General features: G+C 50.8%; 1 protein-coding gene and 1 long non-coding RNA gene across 13 annotated transcripts in view; one reads left to right on the top strand and one right to left on the bottom strand.

Moving 5' to 3' along the window:
* The window catches only part of PTPRF (protein tyrosine phosphatase receptor type F), an 86,163-nt gene extending 82,228 nt beyond the window's left edge, over window positions 1–3,935 (bottom strand). For 6 of the 10 annotated variants that reach the window (XM_027108825.1, XM_027108822.1, XM_027108829.1 and 3 more), the window contains exon 1: window positions 3,785–3,904. The gene's annotated coding sequence lies outside the window, so the exon portion shown is untranslated. Of the gene's footprint in view, window positions 1–3,784 lie in introns of all 10 variants that reach the window. The other 4 variants (XM_027108823.1, XM_027108818.1, XM_027108827.1 and 1 more) reach the window with 3 other exon arrangements.
* A 17-nt stretch (window positions 3,936–3,952) lies between these two features.
* Window positions 3,953–10,388, top strand: LOC113621696 (uncharacterized). 3 transcript variants are annotated; one of them, XR_003433275.1, is made up of 4 exons: window positions 3,953–5,180; window positions 5,910–5,984; window positions 7,973–8,089; window positions 9,935–10,388. It is a non-coding gene; the product is annotated as an uncharacterized LOC113621696 (long non-coding RNA). The 3 variants fall into 3 exon arrangements; XR_003433276.1 differs by having other exon boundaries at window positions 3,953–4,296; window positions 5,028–5,984; XR_003433274.1 differs by having other exon boundaries at window positions 3,953–5,984.
* The last annotated feature ends 11,961 nt before the right edge of the window (window positions 10,389–22,349 follow it).

A 22,349-nucleotide genomic window follows, 5' to 3' on the forward strand; every position in this document is an offset into this window, starting at 1 on the left:
CACACACACACACACACACACACACACACACACACACACACACACACCCTCAAGCTTTAATTCTTTGATATCTCCCTTTTGTGTTCTCACAGTAAAGTTACAGTAACTTAACAGGTCAATAGAGATCCTCTGTGATTTGCCGTATCTCTGAACACGCCACTAGTGATAAGATCTCTGAGTGTTTAGTCATATTGTTTTCTTTTCTGCCTAGAGTGCCCTTTCTTCAATTGGAAAACTCTTATTCATCCCTCAAAACGCAATTCAGATAGCCTGTTTTCTTGGTCTTCTTTGAGACTCATCTCTCCTTGACCTCTGAACTCTCCCCTGCCTCGTGGTGAACTCCCCCAATCTTGTAACCTCAGCTCAAAATTGCGGCTGCTTTAGGTGAGCTGTTGCTGAGCTCAACCTCAGCGGCTCCTAAGGGGTGGGCTGCCTCTTTTACACAGTTGTTAGTTCCACAGGAAGCATGGCAGCCTGGCTGAAAGTGCCTAGCCCAAAGTCTGGCACACACTCGGCAATCAATAAGAGGTTACTGAATTGCTCTGCCTTCCCATGATGCAATCTGTTCCCTCCGGGACCATAAGCTCCTCAAGGGCAGGGCCCTGGCTGCAAGCTTGGCCCAAGAACACGGCAGTGTCAATCACATGGGAAGCGACCGCTACTGCTGCTGACACACTGCCACACAGTCCCCTTAGATTCTCACGACAGCCTTGGGAACTGGCCAAGGTTGGATGACCTCTCCCATTTTACAGGGGGTGAAACTGAGACTCAGGGAGGAAGGGATCTCCTCAAGTTCTCAAACTGGAAAATGAAGGGGCTGTAGTATGTGTCACAGCCTCTGTAGGAAGAGGTCTGGGTCCCATCTCCCTCTGACTAAGGGCCCTCAGTACTGGACTCCTACAGTTAGGACTGATGGGAGAAAAGAGTGGAGGGAGCGCAGAGAGCCAAGGCCAGCATTTTGCTACACATCAGTAACAATTCCCAAGAAAAGTAGCGAGTCTACTCTTACAGCAACCGCCCCCCCCACCGCCCCAACCGGTTCACCAGCACCCAAATCCAGCCTCCTCTCCTAGAAGCCCTGGACACCACACCCACCCTCACTAAGTGCACAAGGTTGACAAGAGGGGAGGCCAGGAGCTGCAGGCGGAAGGAGGGAGGAAGGAATTGTATGAAAACAATTTCCTTTTTAAAAGAAATAAAAGAGGGAAGAGGAAGAGCAAATGGAAAAGAAAACAGAACTACAGAGACATTTCAAATGTCTCTGAGCAAGCAAAAATGTGCGAGAAAGTGTGTGCACACGATTCCCTGGTGGCACAGTGGTTAAGAATCCGCCTGCCAATGCAGGGGACATGAGTTTGAGCCCTGGTCCGGTACGATCCCACATGCCGTGGAGCAACTAAGCCCGTGCGCCACAACTACTGAGCCCGTGCGCCACAGCTACTGAAGCCCGTGCGCCTAGAACCCGTGCTCCACAACAAGAGGAGTCACCACAAGGAGAAGCCCACGCACCGCAACGAAGAGGAGCCCCCCACTCGCCACAACTAGAGAAAGCCCGCGCACAGCAACGAAGACCCAACGCAGCCAAAAATAAATAAATAAACGTATTAAAAAAAAAGAAAAGAATGCATGAGACTGCAAGTGTGCACACACCCTCCCTGGACTGTGCATAGGGGTGCAGTGAGAGCACAAGCAAGCACACAGACCGGTACATGGGTGTGCAAGCACAGCAGATTTCTGAGCTCTGGCTGCCATGCAGGCCCAAGTGTGCAAGTGTGAGGGCACTCAGGAGACAAGTGGATGTGGAGTGGGGGTGAGGGGTGGGAGGGTGAGCTGAGTGTGTAAATGAGAGGGCTGTGAGTGTGTGGCCTGGGCATGGGGCTGCGGAGGTGGGGGGCTACGCCTGGGGAGGTACACCGGCTCCTTGTTGAAGCCCTGGGCTCATTCATATAATCAGTGAAAAACGGGGATTTTCCTGCTTCCTGAAGCAGGCGCTGATAAGGAGCCAAGCATAGAATTTCCTGAGGTTTTCTGACAGAACCCTGCTCTGGATCCCAATGGATCCCTCATGCCTCTCAAAGGATCCCTCAGCAGATCTCCTTCCTTCTCAGGGGATCCCTCACCATTGAGGATCCCCCTGGAAGCATCAGCCGTTGATCCTTCTCCAGGCCTCACACCCCAACGCACTTCTCGGGATTCTCTGGCCAGATCCCGCACCAGGTCACTCTGGATCCCTGCCCCCATCTGCTCAGGAGCCGAAGTGGAGCCTTCATCACCAGCACGCAGCAGTCCAGCCTCCCAGGCCTGCCCCGCAGCCCCCAGGGGAATCCAGAGGACCACCTCCTCCCTCCCCTCCTGCCAGCAGCCTCCCTTCCTTTTCACAGCTCAGACAGGTACCAGGCTCCCACCCACCAACCTGCTCCAACTCGGGGCCCTGCACTGGGGGTGGGGGGGGGGGTGTTGAAAACGGAAGAAAAACTAGCCCCTCCCCCACCCTGGGGTGGAAGAACCAGAGGGGCAGCATTCCAGAGAAACGGTGAGGAGGCCAGCCAGCAGAGGGGCGGCAGAGACTCCAGTCAGTGGGAGACAGAGACACCAAGAGACCAGCGAGAGACACGACAGAAACCCGGGAAGGGAGACCCAGGGATGGGGGAGGGAGCACAGAGAGACCTGGGAAGAGAGAAAAGACACCCGGGGAGAGCACAGAGAGACCCGGGGAGAGAACACAGAGACCTGGCAAAGAGCACAGAGAGCCGGGAGAAAGAACACAGAGACCCAGGGAGCGAGAACAGGGAGACCCCGAGAGAGTCGCAGCCAGCTGAGAGACTCCGGGATTACTGGGGCGGGGGAGGGGGTGGGGTGGGGATAAGACTGGGAGGCCGTGACACAGGGAGACAGAGATACAGAGACGTGGAAGGGCACAGAGAGGCACCGACACACGGAGGGAAACGGAGAAAGAAGCTGAGACAGGATCGTGGGCCAGCGATGAGGACCGCGGCACACACCAGCACGGGACGGGACGCGGGGCGGCGACTGAGTGAACTTTCCGGAGCGGGTCCGAGTGGACACGTTCTCACGGGACAGATCGCTCCAGGGCCTTCGGGTCGTGGCACCCGGGTGGGGGCGGGAACAGCCCGGCCCGGCCCCTCCCTCCCCAGCCCGCGCCGGCGACCCCGCGGGGTGGGGGATTCCAAACTCACGCCCCGCGCACCCCGGGACCGCACGTGCGCCCGAGCCGCGAGCGAGACGGGGGCGCGGCGGCTGCGGATCCCCTGCCGACTGGGAGGGGGCGCCTGTGAGGCGGGGGCGCGGCCTGGACCCGCCCGGAGCTGGGGTGGCTGAGGGAGGTCGAGGGCCGCCCCCGGAGCGCGTCCGCGCTGGTAGTAGGGGGAGACGAGGCGGGACCCAGGAAGGGAAGCACGGATGCAAAAGGGAAACTTTGCGCTGGGTGGGGGGGCGCGGGCTGCGGCTCAGGTGCGGTGGCAGGGAGGGGGAAAGGGGGAGGAAGGGAAAGGCGGCGAGGGGCGGCGGGGAGCTAGCCAGCCGGCGGCGGGGTGGGGGGGGCGCGTCTGCCGCGGGGTAACGCGGGGAGGAGCCGCCGGGCTTGGGGCGGGGGGGCTTAGCCGAGGCTGCGGGCGCGGCAGGTGGGGGCGCGGCCCGGCCTAATCGGCACCCCCCAGCCCCCCGGGACCGCCCCCAGCTCCGCTCGGCGGACGCGGAGAGAGGGCGGGGGAGTGGGAAAGGACGGATGCGGAGGGAACTGGAAAGGGGCCCGGGGGTCACTCACCGCCTATCCAGGGGCCGTCGGTCCGCATGTCCCCCCCAAGCCGCTGGGGCCGCTGCTCCTGCTCCTCTTCTGCCGCCGCCGCCGCCACCGAATCCCACTCCCGCCACAGCCACCCGACCTGGAGCCGGAGCCGGAGCCGGAGCCGCCGCCTCTGCCGCCGCCGCCACCGCTCCCGTCGCTCCCGCGCCAGCTCCAGCCGCGCGCCCGCGCCCGCGCCCCTGCCCCTGCCGTGCGCGTCCCCGGCGCCGCCCCTCCCCTCGTGCACTCTCGCTCGTAGAGCTGCTGAGACGCGTAGGCCCGACGAGGCCTCAGCCCAACCCCGAGCCTAAACCGACGCGGGCTCCAGTACCGAGCCGGAACCCCAAAATGAGCATGGACAGACCCAAACTCCCATACGAAGTACGGATCCAGTTAGAGGCTCTCAATCCAAATATGAACCTGATACTACTCTAGGACCCCATTCCCTCGATGTGAACCTGATACCGAGACCAGACCCACCCCCAAACTCAATAGTAAGTCCAAACCCCTAAATGTGCCCCGAAATTGGCTCAAGTAATAATTTCAATCCGAACCCCTATATTGACCTCAAATACCAATTCTGACTCTAAACCCCTTTATCACCTCTACTTGATAGTGACCCCATCACCAACCCTGGTCCTTAAATGGACCCCAGTACCAACGCTGATCCCTGATCCCTGTATGAAACCTAAAGTCCAATGGCTCCCTTCTTATGGACCCCAGCACTCTTTTCTGAACCCCAAGCCTTACATAAACCTCTAATACTGCAGTCCTAATCCCAGGTCAACACCAACACCCTTTCTGAACTGGGATTGAGTCACCAGAAAAGGACCCTAATACAAATACTGACCTCAAACCTCATCCATATGGGGGCCCATTTAAGACCCTACATTGACTCACCTCTAATGGTAATCTTGGAACCCAAGATTTATGAGACTGGCTTTGCAGAAACTCCACACAAATCCACTCAATCCCCATACTCACTCTCTACTTCTCTGACCCGATGTCAACCCCAGAGCCTGGCCAACACCTCAATATCTACACCAATTCCAACTGTGAACCTGAGTCATGTTGTGAGTTGGCCCCTGAGTTCAGGACTTGATAATGTCCCCCAAGCCTGATATAAACCTCAGTATTGAGTTTCTGACTCCTCATATCAAACTCAGATGCTGACCCTATAAATTTCTGGGCTAAACCAATAACTTACCTGAAGATTTATTCCAAGTCCTAACTCAGGAACTTGGTAAGCTCCAAACCAAGAGCCACACCTTGGCACCAAAGCCTCCGGCCCCAGACGTATCGTCCAGTCTGTGCCACACCAGCTGTCTCCTGCCTGCCCACCTCATGAAAGACGGGGTGCCTACCCCTACTGCTCTAGGTAAGATGAGGACCCCTATGGGATCTCTGATCTATGGAGTCTCTGTGATACCACTGTGAGTCTGGAGGTTAGGTGAGAAAGTTTGGGAATTGTTGAGGCATCTGGACTTGGGGATCATAGTGTAATGTGCAGGGCAGGGGGAGAGATGCGGGTCTAGGGATCTGGGCTGAGGGGTCAAGTTCTGGTTATCACCTAATTCACTGCCTGCATTTGCCCTGGACTTGGATTTAGAAACGGTGCGTGTGCGCCCCCTGGTGCGTGAGAAGGGGATGGGACTGGCTCCAGTGATTCTGGGCGAACAATTAGATCCGGATTCCGGATGACAAACGGATCAAAAATGAACATTCCTAGTCCGTGGTTTTTTTATCCATTGGTAATTTTGGTGTACTGTGGGGGAGGCATTGCAAATTTCGTGCATCTTTAGACGTTTTGGCCTGTTTTTCAGTATTGGAGTGGGTTAGGCTTTCGGGGGGTGGGATTCTTCTAAATTTTAAAGTATGCTTTTTGGCCAGTGATACCTGCTCGTTGCTGACTCGTGAAAACAGTTCCTCTTGGCTTCAATGGCCTACACTCTCCTCCCTGGCTACTGTTTCTCAATCTCTTTAACCATCTCCTGCTCCTCCCGAGGTCTATCCTAGGCCATCCCTTCTTCCCCTCTGCCTCCTGTCCCTTGGACCATCTCTACCACCAACAACCAAATGCTGATGACTTCCAAATCTCTGTCTCCAGTGTGGGCCTTTCTTCTGAGCTCAGGACCCATATATCCAAGAGTCTTCTCTAGATCACTCCCCGGATGTTCGTCAGGTAAACTGAATTCACCCTCTCTCCTGCCCCAGATCTGCTGGCCTCCAGCAGTCCCATCTCAGGCAGCAACACCTCATTCACTCAGTCACTGGGCCAGAAACAGGGCATCTTCCCTCCTGCACCCTCATCTAATGCAGCCTGCAAATCTTGAAATGTAAAAAGGGACTAGAGATCATCCCAGAGGGAGATGGGCAGGAGTCGGGATGGAGCGAGAAAGAGTGGGGGAGGGGAAGAGATGGGAGAGAGACAGAGACAGAGAGCTTCTGACTTTTGGGTTTTGGTTCACACAAAATCAAGTTGGTCATAAAGTCTCTCACACATAAGTCATAAAAAACGCCCCTTAAGACTTACTCTGTGTTGAGTAGCGTCAGTACCCTGGAACCAATGGTACCTATTTAGAACCATCACTTCCTCCAGGGAGCCACCTCTAACCCCTGGCTGAGTTGAGGGCTTGCCTGCCCAAACTCTAAACACTGGGTGTCACCACCATCAGTATCTGTGTCTGTCCCCCCCGGCCCCACACCTTATAGGTTGTGGGTCCCTTGAGGGCAGGGCAGGAGGGATGAGCCTGCCTTGTCCACTGCCATATCCCAGGGCCAGTACTGGGCCCTGATACACAAAAGGTGCTCAGTACATATTTGTTAAAGGAATAAAAAGATAGCTTTTCCTCTTCTGTGCTCAGGGACCATCAGACATAAGTGACCAGGTGGGGAAAGCTCCCTGACCAAGCCTCAGAGCTCGTCCACACCTGGGGCTTCTGTTGGCCTGGCATGCCCTGAGAGGGGCTTGTGGTGTTTGCTGACCTGTGTGCCTGCAGCCTGGGCCTCAGTGGGTCTGCAGCTCTGGCAGCCTAGTTCCCTCTGTCCAGCACTGCCTAATCTGTGACCTAAATACTTGGAAGGCCCGTGGGCCAGGGGCCTTGTGCTCCCGATGGCTGAAGTCAGCAGACCCACTCACTGCTGGGCCAACCAGCCTCCTGCTTCAACCCTCACAGGGACAGAGGGTTCTCCGAATCTCAAGCCATTGGTCTCTAACCCCCTGCTCACCCACCTTTCAGTACCACGTGTGGTCAGGTGTTTGCTGAGGTGGGGCGTGCCCAGATCTCAGCACGCCCAGCGCCTGGAACTGGACACAAGGCCGAAGTAAAGGGACCAGAGGCCCAGGCCCTGGGGCCACAGAGACAAGAGCCTCGGGTGGCTGGGCCTGTGAATGCCTGAGAGCCGTGGAAAGAGAGGAGCCACGGCTCTGTCCAGACGGCCAAACTCTGAGCTCGGGGTCCATGTGGACTCGACCCGCTGCTCTGCTTCTGGGCCTGGTGGGGAGGGACGGCCTTGTGCTCATCTGTGAAGGCCGAGTGCTACCACATGGTAGATCTGTGTCTGTCGGGCTCCAGCCCCAGGGGGCAGGGTGAGGGGAGAGCCAGATGTCAGCTCCCACTCACTGTTTACCCTGTGTCCAGGTCCCAGGCCCACTGGACACTGCTCAAACTCATGACGTACATACAACCCTTAGTCATCTCTTAGTTGGTCTCAATCAAATTAAATTCAGCTTGAGTCCCTGCCCAGCAGATCTGTGAGAATTCCATATCACTCACAGCTCTCCTTCACCTCCCCTCCAATGGTCCAAGAATGCCAGGGGCTTGCACAGCCCCAAATATGCTCAGTCTGTGCTCCTCTTTGCAGAGAAAGGCTGAGGTATATTTCAGGCCGGCGCTGCCATTGCAGACATTAGTTGTCCCTGCTGTGGGCCCCCCACTATTTGTCCCCCACCTTCAGGGCCACTCCCCCATCCCTGGCTCTATGGGGGTCTCTCCCGTAGACCCTCAAAGTTGCAGCCCTTAGACCTTGGCATTTGCAGTCACACACAGCCATTTTCCTGGGGGGAGAGGGGTGCATGCCAGGGTGGGACAGGGAATGCCCGTCCTCCCGCCCGTCTCTTCCATGATGGAGAATCAACTCCCTAAGACGCGGTGATGTTCTCCCTCTCAGTCCGTCAGAAAGAACTCAGATGCCAGCACCACAAAACAGTCTGTGTACCATCTCAGGTGTGGAGTGGGAGGAAAAAGGCCCAGACCCTAGAATGCTAATGCCTTTCACTCCTTCCTGGTGAGTCACTATGTGGGGGGCGGGGTGTGTGAATGAGATAGGAGTTAATGTCTCAACAGAACACTCTGCTGATGACTTCCCCTCAAGCTTCTCTGAGAAAAACAGAGGCTAACGGGGAGGACATCTCCATCCCCCACTATCAAATCCACAAATCCACCCCATCTACTCCTTCCTCTCTCTCTCCCTCCTGAGATGTGCCCTGTCATGGCAGGGGCTGACCCCACCTGCCTCCTCTTTACTGTACCATTCCCATCGACTTGCAGTCATTCTTAAGTCTCTCCCACCCTAAAAAGTCCCCTCCCTGGACCCCACCGGCCTGTCCAGAGTGGGAGAGATGGAGCGTTTCTCTGTTCTCCTTCACAGCAAACCCAAGAGCTGTTGACACAGGGAGCCTCCCTCCTCCCGTCTCCTGTACGCACTCAGTCCACTATGACACAGCGTTCGGGACCAACACCCCTCTGAAATTGCTCTTGACATGATGACTATTCACCTCCCTTTTGCCCAATCCAACGACCTTGCCCGTTTGCAGCTTAGTGGACCTCTCAGTGGCCTTTGCTTCTTCAGTCCCTTCAGTGTCAGCACACACAGACCAGCTCCTGACCTCCTTGTCGAATCCCCATCTGCAGGCCACTGGGTCACCTGTTCACACCATCACCTGCTGGGCCTCGTCCCGTCCCTCACTGCACCACCTGCTCAGGTGACCTCAAGATGAGATAACTGTTGGGTCTCCTCAGACCTCTCCACTGTGGACCTAATGCATCTGCTCTCCTGTGTTCTCCTAATGCATCTGCTCTCTCCTTCCATTGCTCTTCTTCTTGTCCCACCTGTTTCAAGGCTTAACATTTTGATAACACTCTCGTCAATACCCCGAGCCCCTCTGCCTCTCTGCCTTTTGATCGTATCTGTCTGGCAAGCCCCCAGCGCCGGATGAGCCCTCCTGTCTGCATTCTTGTGCTGTGCTCAAACAGCCAAGGAACTCCACAGGTCAGAGTGATGTTCCCATAAATCATAGCTGCTGACTGCATATGGGCCCTCGACATATTTCTCCCATCAGCTTGGAACCCCCTTCTCTGCAGTGGCTGTTTTCAACCTTCGCCGTTTTCTCTTTAAGCCTCCAACCAGCCCATTTCCTCCTTGCTGGCAGATGTGACCTCGACTGCTCCTTTACAGGATTAAAGCCACAGACAGAAACCCGCGCACCCCCGCCCCCACCACCCAGTTTCCTACTAACTCAGTCACACATCTCCCTACACCTGCCCCCTCTCCTGCTGCCTCAGAGGAAGCACCCCTCCTCCTATCTCAGGCCAGGGCTGCTGCCCATCCTTGACTCCCTAGCCCCTGCTGCTTCTCCATCCATTACCCTCTCCCTCTCTGAGCTCTCCTTCCCACCAACCTGCCCCTGCAACCTTAACCCTGGCTCCCTCCCCCACTGTTGGTCGTTGGGCATTCCTGTCCACTCCAACATTCAGTCTTATATTGCTTTCATCTTCCACAACTTCCCCAAAACATGATATTTGAGCTAGGACCTTCATGTCTCAAAACTGGATGGGCATCTTTCCCAGTATTCATCTTATTAGACCTCCTGATTATTCAACTCCTAAAACATTAGCTTCTTTGACTCCCTTGACACCATACCCTCCTGGTTTGTCTCTTAACTCCTTGGTCTCCTTCTCAGTCTTCTTTGCAGGGTCATGCTCCTCTCTTAAATGCTGGTGTTCCTCAAGCCCATTCCTAGGCCTTTCCCGCTCTCACTCCACAGTGAGATCACCCTCCCTGGTGATCTCATCCATGCTATAGCTTCAGCTACCGTTCATCTGCTGATGATTCACACCTTTATGTCTCCAGCCTGGAGAACTTCCTGTCTAATCTCCAGACCAGCGGGAGCCTAGCCAATGGCTTCATCATCTCCACCTCCATTTCTCAGAGGACCTCAACCGCAACACGTCTGAGACCTAACTCGTGGTCCTCATTCTCTCACCTTCCCAGCGTTCTCTTTCTCAGTGGATGGTACCATTGTCCATCTAACAGGCAAGCCAGAATCTTAGGAACCGTCACCAAATCCTGTTAATTTTACCTCCAGAGCATCTCTCTAATCTCCTGTTACCTCTTATCTGGATTCCTACAGCGGCTCCTAATTGATCCTACTGTGTCTGCCCTGTCCTTATCCAGTCTTATCACGTCACTCACTCCCCTTTTAAAACCTTCTAATGACTTCCCATTGCTCCTGGGATAAAGAGCCAACCCATTAACAAGTACTAAACGCCCTCCCCTTGCCCCCAGCACCAGTCCAGCATCACTGCTCCCCAAACGCCCTCCCCTTGCCCCCAGCACCAGTCCAGCATCACTGCTCCCCGCTCCCCACTGCTCAGTGCCCTCCAGCTACACTGGCTTCCTTTCAATTCCTCAAACACACATATGTTCCCCCAACCATCCCAACCACCAGGCCTTTGCACATTCTTTCTAGAAGACTTTTCTACTCCATCACTTCACTTTTTAATTCATTCTTCACTTTTCACTCAAGCATCATTTCCTTGGGGCAACCTTCCCTGTTGTAGGTCAGGGTTGTTTGTTACACATTCTTACTGTGTCCTGTTTCTTCCATATATAATTATATTACATACATATCTCTCTGAGCCCCTCACCCTGTGTGGGAGGTGGGTGGAGTCCATGGGGGTTCCAGGCCATGTGGGCATTGGGATTCATAAGCGTCGTGGGGGACTTCCCTGGTGGTCCAGTGGCTAAGTCTCTGTGCTCCCAAGGCAGGGGGCCCGGGTTTGATCCCTGGTCAGGGAACTAGATCCGACATGCCATAACTAAGAGTTCGCATGCCACAACTAAAGATCCCGCATGCCGCAAAGAAGATCCCGCACGTGGCAACTAAGGTCCCACGTGCCGCAACTAAGACCCGCTGCAGCCAAATAAATAAATAAATATAAAAGAAGTAAGTGTAGTGGGGGCTTCTGACCAGGGGCTTGGAGCTGCACAGGTGTATATCATGGACACCTCCATGTTTCCAGGAGCTCCCCACAAGCTGCCGATGACACTGGATGTCCCAGGCTGAACTGGCCCCAGTCAGGACAGACCAGTTGCGGGGCAGGCCGGCGTTTGGAGACATACCTGGTCTGAATTATACCTGTGGCACTTACCAGCTATCTGGTCTTGGGCAAATTTCCTCTTCTGTAAAAAGGGGATACTACTTACTTTGCAGCATTGTAAAACTGACATAAAATTGTGTTTGTAAAGAGCTTCATCTGCGCTTCACATCACAGGTTCTTGAAAATAGAAGGTATTTGATGATTAGTAGAATTAGCATAATCAAGCCTCTAAAAGCATCGGTTTGGAGGACCATTTAGAAGCTAATCCCACTGGGTCCCACATCCTGGTAATCTTCAGCTACTGTCTGAATGAGAGCCAGCTTCCTCATTCATCAACCTCCTTCTGCACTTCGTCCCCCCTCCTCCAACTTTTCACTGCTCCCTCCCCAGCCTTCCCCTGTAGCCCTCTGTATACCCTCAGCCTCTTCAGAAGTCCTTCCTCCAATTCCTGCCTCACTGAGGACCCAGCAACTATCTCCAGGGAAGCTGCCATTCTCCACAAGTGCAGAGTAAAGAGGCGGGGGCAGAGCCTTCCCTCTCACAAAAGCCACTCCCAGATCATATTCCTTCAGCCTCTCAGAAAAATTCCTGCTCGTTTAAGGTTCACGCCATCTGGCTCTTGAAATTCATTGATTCAACCAAGATTTATTGAGTGCTTTTTCCTCTTTCTCTACTCTACCTTCTTTCTGAAAGGGCTTGGGTGACATTAAAAACATGTAATATAAGATGCTTGGTACATAGTAGGACTCTCTTATACTTGTGAATAAATGAATACATTTAAAAATGTTACATAGGGCTTCCCTGGTGGCGCAGTGGTTGAGAGTCCGCCTGCCGATGCAGGGGACACGGGTTCGTGCCCCTGTCCGGGAAGATCCCACATGCCGCGGAGCGGCTGGGCCCGTGAGCCATGGCTGCTGAGCCTGCGCGTCTGGAGCCTGTGCTCCTCAACGGGAGAGGCCACAACAGTGAGAGGCCCGCGTACTGCAAAAAAAAAAAAAAAGTTACATAGAAGTTCCCCTCTCCCCAATCCCCCCTTCAGAGGTTTCATCTAACATAAACAGACAGGTAGAAGGTTCAGTCTTAGACCTCCCTTGAGTTGTTCCATTAGAAGCTGGTGCACCATTTTAAATGTTCTTCTAGGCTCTGCAGGGGATCACATCTCATAATGCTAGTCACCACCTGGAGCCTGGGATGTAGATAACTCAAGAACACTTTGCTTCCTCCCCTTGAACCCCAGCAAAGAGGTGGGAGGTGGAGCAAGCCCCCTGCCCCTTCACCACGGCACCTTTTTGTTCTGTGCGAGACCGTTACATGAGGCTGAGTTGCTATATATGACTTGCTCTAATGCAGGGAAGGGCAGCTTAAAAGAATTACAATTACAGCTGGGTAATAACTAGGAGTTTCCCTGAGACCAGAGAGAAAAGTATCTCAGGAATCAAATGCTGGACTTCCCTGGCCATCCACTGGTTAAGAAAACTCCGTGCTTCCACTGCAGTGGGTGGGGGTTCTATCCCTGGTCCAGGAACTAAGATCCCGCATGCCGCGTGGCATGGCCAAAAAAAAAAAAAAAAAGGAAAAAGAAAAAAAAATCAAATGCTAACTTCACTCTCCTGCCCTCCTTTATACAGGTTTTCTCTAAACTGCATCCTTCATCAGCTCTCCCTTGCAACTGAGAAAATCCCTTCCTTCCCCACCAGGATGGGGGTGTAACTCCCTGGATCTCTTCCCTTCCCCCATTCAGTTCCCCAAGATAACTCCTGAGTCATATCTGCAGACTTCATCAAGTTGATCAGTAATGCTCAAATTGATACCTCCTCCCAAAGATTATTCTTGTGGGGAAGAGCTTTGGCATTCTAATTCCCATTCTTTAAGGCGGGTTTCTTTTCTTCAAGGGCCCTGGTCCAGGAAGATCCCACATGCCGCAAAGCAACTCAGCCCATGCACCACAACTACTGAGCCTGCGCTCTAGAGCCCACAGTGCCACAGCTACTGAAGCCCGTGCACCTAGAGCCCGTGCTCCTCAACAAGAGAAGCCACTGCAATGATAAGTCCGTGCACCACAACGAAGAGTAGCCCCCACTCGCCACAACTAGGGAGAAGCCCGCGCACAGCAACGAAGACCCAATGCAGCCCAAAAAATAAATAAATAAATAAAATGAAAATATTCTTTTCAATATTCATTATCCGTACTGGTTTCCTTAAATACTGAAGTTGCTAAACAAATACATTCATACCCATAGCTCAAAGATTTTACTTCTTAGGTCTAGTACATTCTAAAACCATATTGAGAAAGGAAGTAATTTCTAAACGGCCTCATAATTAGCATCGTGTCTTCCCTTTTCCCTGGGAATCAGTAAATCCGATTATTGTGGCAAGGCTAGAATGTCTGTGCCCTTCTTGATCCCCATTGGGATTTGTTTGAATAAGAATATGGTCATAGTCCCTTTAATGATTTCTCAGTGATTTTCACAAGCGAGGATTTGATGGCGTGATTTTAGGACGCCTCAATTATATTCTTGCCAAGAGCTAATATCAATCTGGGGAAAGAGAAGGGGGTCGGCCTATTCTCCCAGTTAAATAAAAATTGAAGTATATGAAAAGGCTGGAAAAAAAGAAAACACCCAAAAGAAGGACAGTAATCAAGACAGTGTGATATTGGCATAAGGATAGACCTACAAATCAATGGAACAGACTTGAGAGCCCAGAAATTAACCCTTACCTTTATGGTCAATTGATTTTGACAAAGGTGCCAAGACAATTCGATGGGGGAAAGGATTGTCTTTTCAACAAATGGTTCTAGGACAATTGGATACCCACATGCAAAAATATGAATTTAGACTCTTGTCTGCTGCCATATGCAAAAACTAACTCAAAATGGGTCATAGACCTAAATGTGAGAGCTAAAACTATAAAACTGTTAGAAGAAAACATAGGAGTAAATCTTCAGGACTTTGGGTTAGGAAGAGTTTTTAGATATGACACTAAAACACAAGCAATATAAGAAAAAATAATAAATTGGGCTTCACAAAAATTAAAAACTTTTCAGTTCAGAAAACACCATTAAGAAAGTGAAAACATGGGCTTCCCTGGTGGCGTAGTGGTTAAGAATCTGCCTGCCAATGCAGGGGACACAGGTTTGAGCCCTGGTCCTGGAAGATCCCACATGCCACGGAGCAACTAAGCCCGTGAGCCACAACTACTGAAGCCCGCACGCCTAGAACCATGCTCCACAATGAGAAGCCTCCGCACAGTAAAGAAGAGTAGCCCCCGCTCTCTGCAACTAGAGAAAGCCCATGCGCAGCAATGAAGACCCAACGTAGCTAAAAATAAAAAAGATTAGAAAAAAAAAGTGAAAACAAGTCACAGACTAGGAGAAAATATTTGTAAATCTCATGCCTGATAAGAGAAATTGTATCTAGAAAATGTAAAGAACTCTTAAAACTCAATAATAAGACAAATAACTCAATTTAAAAATGGGCAAAGGGGCTTCCCTGGTGGCGCAGTGGTTAAGAATCCGTTTGCTGATGCAGGGGACACAGGTGTGATCCCTGGTTCGGGAAGATCCCACATGTCGTGGAGCAACTAAGCCCGTGTGCAACAACTACTGAGCCTGCACTCTAGAGCCTGCGAGCCACAACTACTGAAGCCTGCACGCCTAGAGCCCGTGCTCCGCAACAAGAGAAGCCTCCGCAGTGAGAAGCTCACGCACCGCAACAAAGAGTAGCCCCCGCTCGCCACAACTAGAGAAAGCCCATGCGCAGCAATGAAGACCCAGCGCAGCCAAAAATAAATAAAATAAATTTTTTAAAAAATGGGCAAAGAATTGAACAGACATTTCACCAAAGAAGGCATATGAATGGCCAATAAGCACATAAAAAGATGCTCATCATTCGTTGTTAGGGAAATGCAAATTAAAACCACAATGAGATAGCACTACACATCAACTACAATGGCTGTGATCAAAAACACAGTCAAGTAACAAGTGTTGATGAGGATGTGGAGAAACTAGAGTCTTCACACATTACTTGTGGGAACATGAAATAGTGCAGCACTTGGGAAAACAGTTTGAGATTCTTTTTATTTTTCATTTGAAGAAGATGATGGGGGTAGGAGTTTATTAATTAATTAATTTATTTTTGCTGTGTTGGGTCTTCGTTTCTGTGCGAGGGCTTCCTCTAGTTGTGGCAAGCGGGGGCCACACTTCATTGCGGTGTGCGGGCCTCTCACTATCGCGGCCTCTCTTGTTGCCGAGCACAGGCTCCAGACGCGCAGGCTCAGTAATTGTGGCTCACGGGGCTAGTTGCTCCGCGGCATGTGGGATCCTCCCAGACCAGGGCTCGAACCTGTGTCCCCTGCATTAGCAGGCAGATTCTCAACCACTGCGCCACCAGGGAAGCCCCAGTTTGAGATTCTTAACACAAATTTACCATGGACCCAACAATTTCACTTCAGGGTAATAGCCCTAGAGAAATGAAAACATATGTCCACAGAACTTATATGTGAAAGTTCATAGCAGCAGTATTCACAATAGCCAAAAAGTAGAAACAACCCAAATGTTTATCAACTGGTGAATGGATAAACAGAATGTAGTCTATCTGTACAGTAGAATACTACTTGGCAATAAAAAGGAATAAAGTACTAATAGATTCTACAGATGAACTTCAAAAACATATACTCAGTGAAAGAAGCCAAAGATCACATATTATATGAATCCATGTATATAAAAAGTCCAGAAAAAACAAGCCTACAGAAACAGAGAATAGATTAGTGGTTGCCGGTGGGAATGTGGAGTGACTAGAAATGAGCGCAAGGATTCTTTTCGAGGTGATGGGAAAGTTTTGTGGCCATAGTTGCACAATTCTGTAAATTTACTAAGCATCATTTAACGCTACACACACACACACACACACACACACACACACACAGTGAAGAAAGAGAAAAATTATAGCTGGGTAATAACTGGGATTTTCCCTGAGACCAGAGAGAAAAGTATCTCAAGAATCAAATGAGGGCTTCACTCTCCTCCCCTCCTTTATACAGGTTTTCTCTGAACTGCATCCTTCGTCAACTCCCCCTTGCAACACAGAAAATCCCTTCTTTCCCCACCGGGATGGGGGTCTAACTCCCTAGATCCCTTCCCTTCCCCCATTCAGTTCCCCAGGATAAGTAAGTCATGTCTGCAGCCTTCAGCAAGTTGATCAGTAATGCTCAAGTTGGCACCTCCTCCCAAAGATTATTCTTGTGGGGAAGGGTGTTGACATTCTACATCCCATCCCATACAAGACAACAGGGTAGGAAAAAAATAATGGAACTGAGGGTGATGCTAGTATCCAAGGGTACATAGGTAGAGGTGGGCTCTAAATTTGGCTGTGCTTTCTGACAGCCAAAGGGGAAAAGGAAACAAGTTGAGTATGCGATTTAATCTTGTCCTTAAGATTAAAAACAAAACAAGACTAACTGGTTAAGAGCAGCTTTGCCTTTTCAGTTCCTTAGACCTGAGACAAATTTTTCCTAGTGAGCGGGCAATATAGGAACCAGTCAACATCCTATGGAGTTTTCTTTGACAGTTTCCTAGAACATCCCTCATTGTCATTGGTGGAATTAGGCTAGAGTTGTGCTGCCCGATGTGGTAGCCAGAGTTGCACGTGGCCATTGAAATTAAAATTAAATAAAATTAGAAATTTCATTTCTCCGTTACCTGAGCCACATCCCAAGTGCTCAGGAACCACCTGGGCTGGTGGCTACCATATTGGACGGTGCATCTATAGAGCACTTCCATCCCTGCAGAAAGTTCTACTGGGTGGTGCTAGGCTAGAGAGTTTAGTAAAAACAAATAAAAGTTTAGAGTTCAATAGAGAACAAACGTATGGACACCGGGTGGGATGAATTGGGAGATTGGGATTGACATATCTACACTACTGATACTATGTATAAAATAGATAACTAATGAGAACCTACTGTACAGCACAGGGAACTCTACTCAGTGCTCTGCAACGACCTAAATGGGAAGGAAATCCGAAAAAGAGGGGATATACATATACGTATAGCTGATTCACTTTGCTGTACAGTAGAAACTAACACAACATTGTAAAGCAACTGTACTCCAATAAAAATGAATTAAAAAAAGGAGTTTGGCGTTCAGAACGTTGGTGAAAGAGTGATTCTGTCCCAACCTTGGCAGGGATGGAACTCTTCAGTCTGCTTTCATAACATCACACATTGAGAACAGGGGCAAAAAGATGGGTTGGGGATAAGAGTGGAAATTTTATTTAAAAAAAATAGGAACCAGTTTAACATAGATATGTTTTGACTTTTTCTAACTTTTGAATGGGGAGTGGTGGGATAAACTCGGCCCCCCCCAGGGTCACTCTCGTTTGGGGAACAACATTTGGTTAGTTTAGATGTTCGGCTAACGACTGGGCTTCTGTTTCACAAAGCACCCTTTGGCTGGCTTCTCTTTGCTGAGTGGTATGTTCAGGCTGACAGGATTTTGATATACAGGGCAGGGAAGGGAGGTCAGGCTGGCAGGGAGAGGCTGAAATGTGGATGGATGGGGGTAGAAGGGGTGAGTGTGGGTTCTGCCGTGAGGACAGGTGCTGAAGGAGTGAGGACCCAAGGGGATTCTGCTGTGCATGACTGAAGAGAAAGGTCATGCACCTTTCTCTTCAGTGCTCCAAGAAACTTTTGGTCACATGGGAGTTGGGTTTGTATTTGGGGAGATTTCATGGTGTGCAGAGACCAACTTCCTGTCTGGCAGAGGGTGGCAGAAGCAGTGGCTTTGGGAGATCCAGTCACATGGGGGTTAAAGGCTGGGTCTCGACCGGCATTTTTTTACCCGAGGGGTGGTACTTACCTGCATCTTGGATTAAATCATTCTTCTCAAACTCCAGAGCCCAACCTCACTGTGACTGCCAAGCTTGCAGATGCATGGTACCAAGAAATGAAGATTGATCAGGCCTGAGCTGTGATGAAGTTTGGAATCCCATCTCAAAGTCAGGTGGAAATTGTGGAAACCACTCTGAGATAGAAATGACAACTGTGGTGGCACAAGGTCCTCTCTGGGCCCATATATGCCTTCCTGAAGCATGAGACATACAAAGGCCTGAGTGAGCAAAAGGGCATGTGGCCGTGTGACTCCTGACCAAAGAGACAAGAGCCCTTTGTACATAACAACACGCAGGCCAGGTGCCAAGAGGAGATTGCAATGGTGGTAGGAAAAGCCTTTCTTTCTTGATATTTTCCCAACCAACGGCCCCCATCTGCACCCCACTCCTACTCATCTGGAGTAAAACCACAGAACTGAACCACTGACAGCTTGAACCAGAGCTCAAGGAGGCAGGCTCCTGCACCGGGGAAGGAAAGACAAGACACAAACGGGGGAAGCCAGAGAAGAGAGAGACAGGGTTCAGGAGAGGGTTTTCTTCCTCCCAGGGTCAAGAGGGTGGTGGTTTGGGGTGCGCTGAGAGCCTGCACGAAAAGGCCCTTGCTGACTGCGCCGCTATTAGGGTCCAGCCATTCTTGAAAGTTCTCTGGATACACTGTACAGATTGGAAGAAAAACTCGTCAGAAGTCAACGATGATTTTAGTGCTTTAGGTATGTGCCTTTTTCTAATAGTACAGTTGTTTACAGTAAACTCTACTTCTCCCTCACTTCCACGTTTACAGAGTCGTGTTGAGTAGTGTCAGTGAAAACCACCCAGAAGTATCGACCGAGGCTGGCAACCCCACCATGCTACTGTTCATCCCAATGTTCCCCACTGTGATATCCTAGGAACGGTAAGGAATGTACTGAGGAAAAAAGGGCATCCAGCAATGGAAGGAAGAAGAAGAGAGACCCTGGGTGGGGCCAGCGGCGGGGTAGGGGCGAGCGAGAGGTTACAGTCACACCTGGCTCCGGAGTGGCTGGAGGGTGTAATTGTCGAGCACGGATGGTTCAACCAGGCGGCCCCAGACAACGTCTAGGGGAGGCAGCCGTGCAGGGAGCTGCATGCACATGTATGATCTGAGCACATCTGGAGCAACAGATGCAAACAGTGTCACTAAGGAAGCGTGTGATGATCCACTGCCATCCTCCAAGGCTGGGGCCGAAAGAAATGAGGAAGCATTGGTATGTGATGGAAATCACGAATCCTGTATATTTCAAGTTATTAGTGGCTTCACCAACATACGTAATTGTCCCAGGGATATAGGATATCAATTTCTTTTTTTTTTTTGGCAGTACACGGGCCTCTCACTGTTGTGGCCTCTCCTGTTGCGGAGCACAGGCTCCTGACGCGCAGGCTCAGCGGCCATGGCTCACAGGCCCAGCCGCTCCGCAGCATGTGGGATCCTCCCGGACCGGGGCACGAACCCATGTCCCCTGCATCGGCAGGCGGACTCTCAACCACTGCGCCACCAGGGAAGCCCCCTAGGATACCTTTTATTTTGTTTAGATGGAGAGGGAGAATCCAGGAGCTCACACTAGGTCCCTCCTGTGAAAAAAGCTCTTCATCCATCCAGGGCAGGGATCTGGGTGGGGGTCAGGAGCTGCTGGAGCTCTGGGTCCCGGCTACACCTGAGGGGAATGACTGCAGATAGTGTCGGGGCCTCACTGGGGCTTCTGTGAGGTGGACTCAGGTTCAGATCTCCATTTGCCCCCAGCCCCACACACTCCCATTCTAACCAGTGGACCTACTGGTATCAGGAGCTCTGGGAATCAATGTTAGGTCAGTGCCAATGCCCAGCGATCTCTAAAATATCTGGGGTAGTCACAGGCCCTGAAAGAGGGCAGGGTACTCAGAACCCCAGGGATCAGCTACTCTGTGCTCCTGGATGGCCCTGCTGACCCACCTGACCGGCCTCCCTCACCACTCCTCCTTGGAAGGTACATTAGTCAGGATTCTTTCCATTGCACATGGCAGAGAAAGTACAATGCATTGGTCTGTGTAACTGGAAAGTCCAGGGTGTGGAAGAAAAAGTTTAAATTCTGCATTGTGTTTTTAATGTGAGTTGGCTATAATTAGTACTTGTTTTTCTTACATAATTTCTGCAAGGGGGAAAAAACTTACAAATTGTTTTTCCAAATGACAAGAAACTCTACCATACTTACGCTGCTGGTTGGTTTAAATAAAACAAAAGCACTGAAGTCATACTCAGCAGGTTAAATATTACAGGTTGATGGAAAGTTCAATTTCCTATAACAAACTTACGATGAGTGAGTACAATTTCCTACAATAAACAAGCATCATAGTCTCAAGGTTAAGGGTTATAAAACAATAAACGATTGTAGTTAGAATAGAATTTTATAGGAGAACTTCTTGCATACAAACTACTCAATATCACCATGACAAGATATAAAATAAGAATAAATGTAATTTGAAATAAGATCTTAACTCCATATGGTTAATATTCTCTCTCCCTCCCTCCCTCTCGCCCCCCCCTTTCTCTCTATGTATTCCTTGTACCTTTCAACTTACTCCTAATCTTTGCCACACAAAAATTATATCCAGCCCAATGCTTTGCCTTCTCAAAAGCCCTCATGGCAATAACTTCTCATTCTCTCAAGATTCCTTATTTGTTGTTTCAACTACATTTCTAAACATACATGAAATAAGAGATTGGGGGCTTATAATATTTTATTTCCTCAAAGGATTGATACTCAGACATGGTTGGGTCCAGGGGCTCAAATATGGTCATCAAAGTGCTCTCTTTCTCTGTCTCTGTCTGTGTGTCTCTTCATCTCTCATCTCTACTTGATCTCTGGTTCAGCTGACTTGTTGGCTTCATTCTCTTCTACTGTAGAATTTTTCCTCCACGGGGACAGTGAAATGGCCACAGGTGGCTCCAGCTTGAACTCTCAGAAAAGGAGGGAGCATTTTCTTGATGGAGCTGACAGAAAACTCTCAGGGAAGTGTCAGGTTGGCCCAGCTTGGCTATGTGCCCATCCCTGAACTAATCACTAAGGCTAGTGAAATGGAATGATCTGCAGGCCTGTGTCACATACCCATCTCTGGGCTCTGGGACTGGGGACTGAGTGGGGCTCAGTGCCACCTAAACCCCATGGAATTAGAGGGGGGATGGTTCCCTCCAGGAAAGTATGCCAGGCAGACAGACAACCTTGGTCTAGGACAAGAAGATGGAAGATGATGTAATATTGGGTCTATGGGAATAATAAAACTGTGACACTGCTCATCAAAGCCCACCTGGCAGTGAGGCCCAAGACCCCATTAACAGACTATAGAGTTTTTAATGCTGAAGTGGATTACCCAGAATACATTTAAGGAATGTGAGCATGGTGTACCCTTCCTGGCACGGGTTGCTACCTGCCTCATTTTCCAGTACCGAATTGGGTATGAAGAGGTAAGCTGGATGGAAGCTCCAGGGGCCTGTAATTCCAGCATTGTTATCATCTGCTCTGAAGGTGCAGCTGCTACATTGCAAAGGTCATGTTCTCAGGTCGCTGAGACCATCTTTAATGAGGGAGTGCAGGCCATTTGGAATGGCAAAGGGGTCTGGAAAAGAGGCTTGGCTGACGGCCTGGGGCAACCCTCAGAAGCTGTACTTACAACCTTGAATTACATAACCCAACTGTGCCTCCCCAGATGGAGGTGGGGAGTCAGCAAAGAGCTCTGCCAGGAAGTGAGCTGTGGTTGACGGTGAAGGGGAAGAAGTGGCTCCTTCTAGCAGGGAGGGTATGAGGCTCCTCTTATGGCCCAAATGTCCTACTCTAGGACATCGCCCCGATTATCGGGTATCACACAGAATCCTGTGTGCCTCGTAAATGGACCGTGGAAGCAGTTGGTACAGTTTCAAAAAGGCTGCCCCACAGCACTGAGGTCCATGCATGATGACACTGGGCCTTGGGGAGGGAACAGATGCTGGGGCTAATTAGGGCATGGCTCCTCTGGCCCATGACGGCAGAGGACATCCAAATAAAGTGGGACAGATGCGCCCAGTGCATTACGTGTACAACATTGCTTCCCGACCAGCCTATCTGGAGAGGACTCAGCGTGGCACGCTCTTAGAAACGGTGTACCTTGACAGTTGTCTTCTGAAACTGGAGAGTCAAAATTGGGATGGCACCGTTCCTCCCATGCCCGGGCATCCCACCAGGGATCCAGAAGCATCCTCTAGGCAGGGGTGTGGTGGGAGAAGTTCTCAGTTTGTGCATTTCCTGTCTTTTTACA

Source organism: Aethalodelphis obliquidens, unplaced genomic scaffold (genome assembly GCF_003676395.1).
Source record: "Aethalodelphis obliquidens isolate GAN/ISIS:26980383/991018 unplaced genomic scaffold, ASM367639v1 scaffold9, whole genome shotgun sequence".
Classification (NCBI taxonomy): domain Eukaryota; kingdom Metazoa; phylum Chordata; class Mammalia; order Artiodactyla; family Delphinidae; genus Aethalodelphis; species Aethalodelphis obliquidens.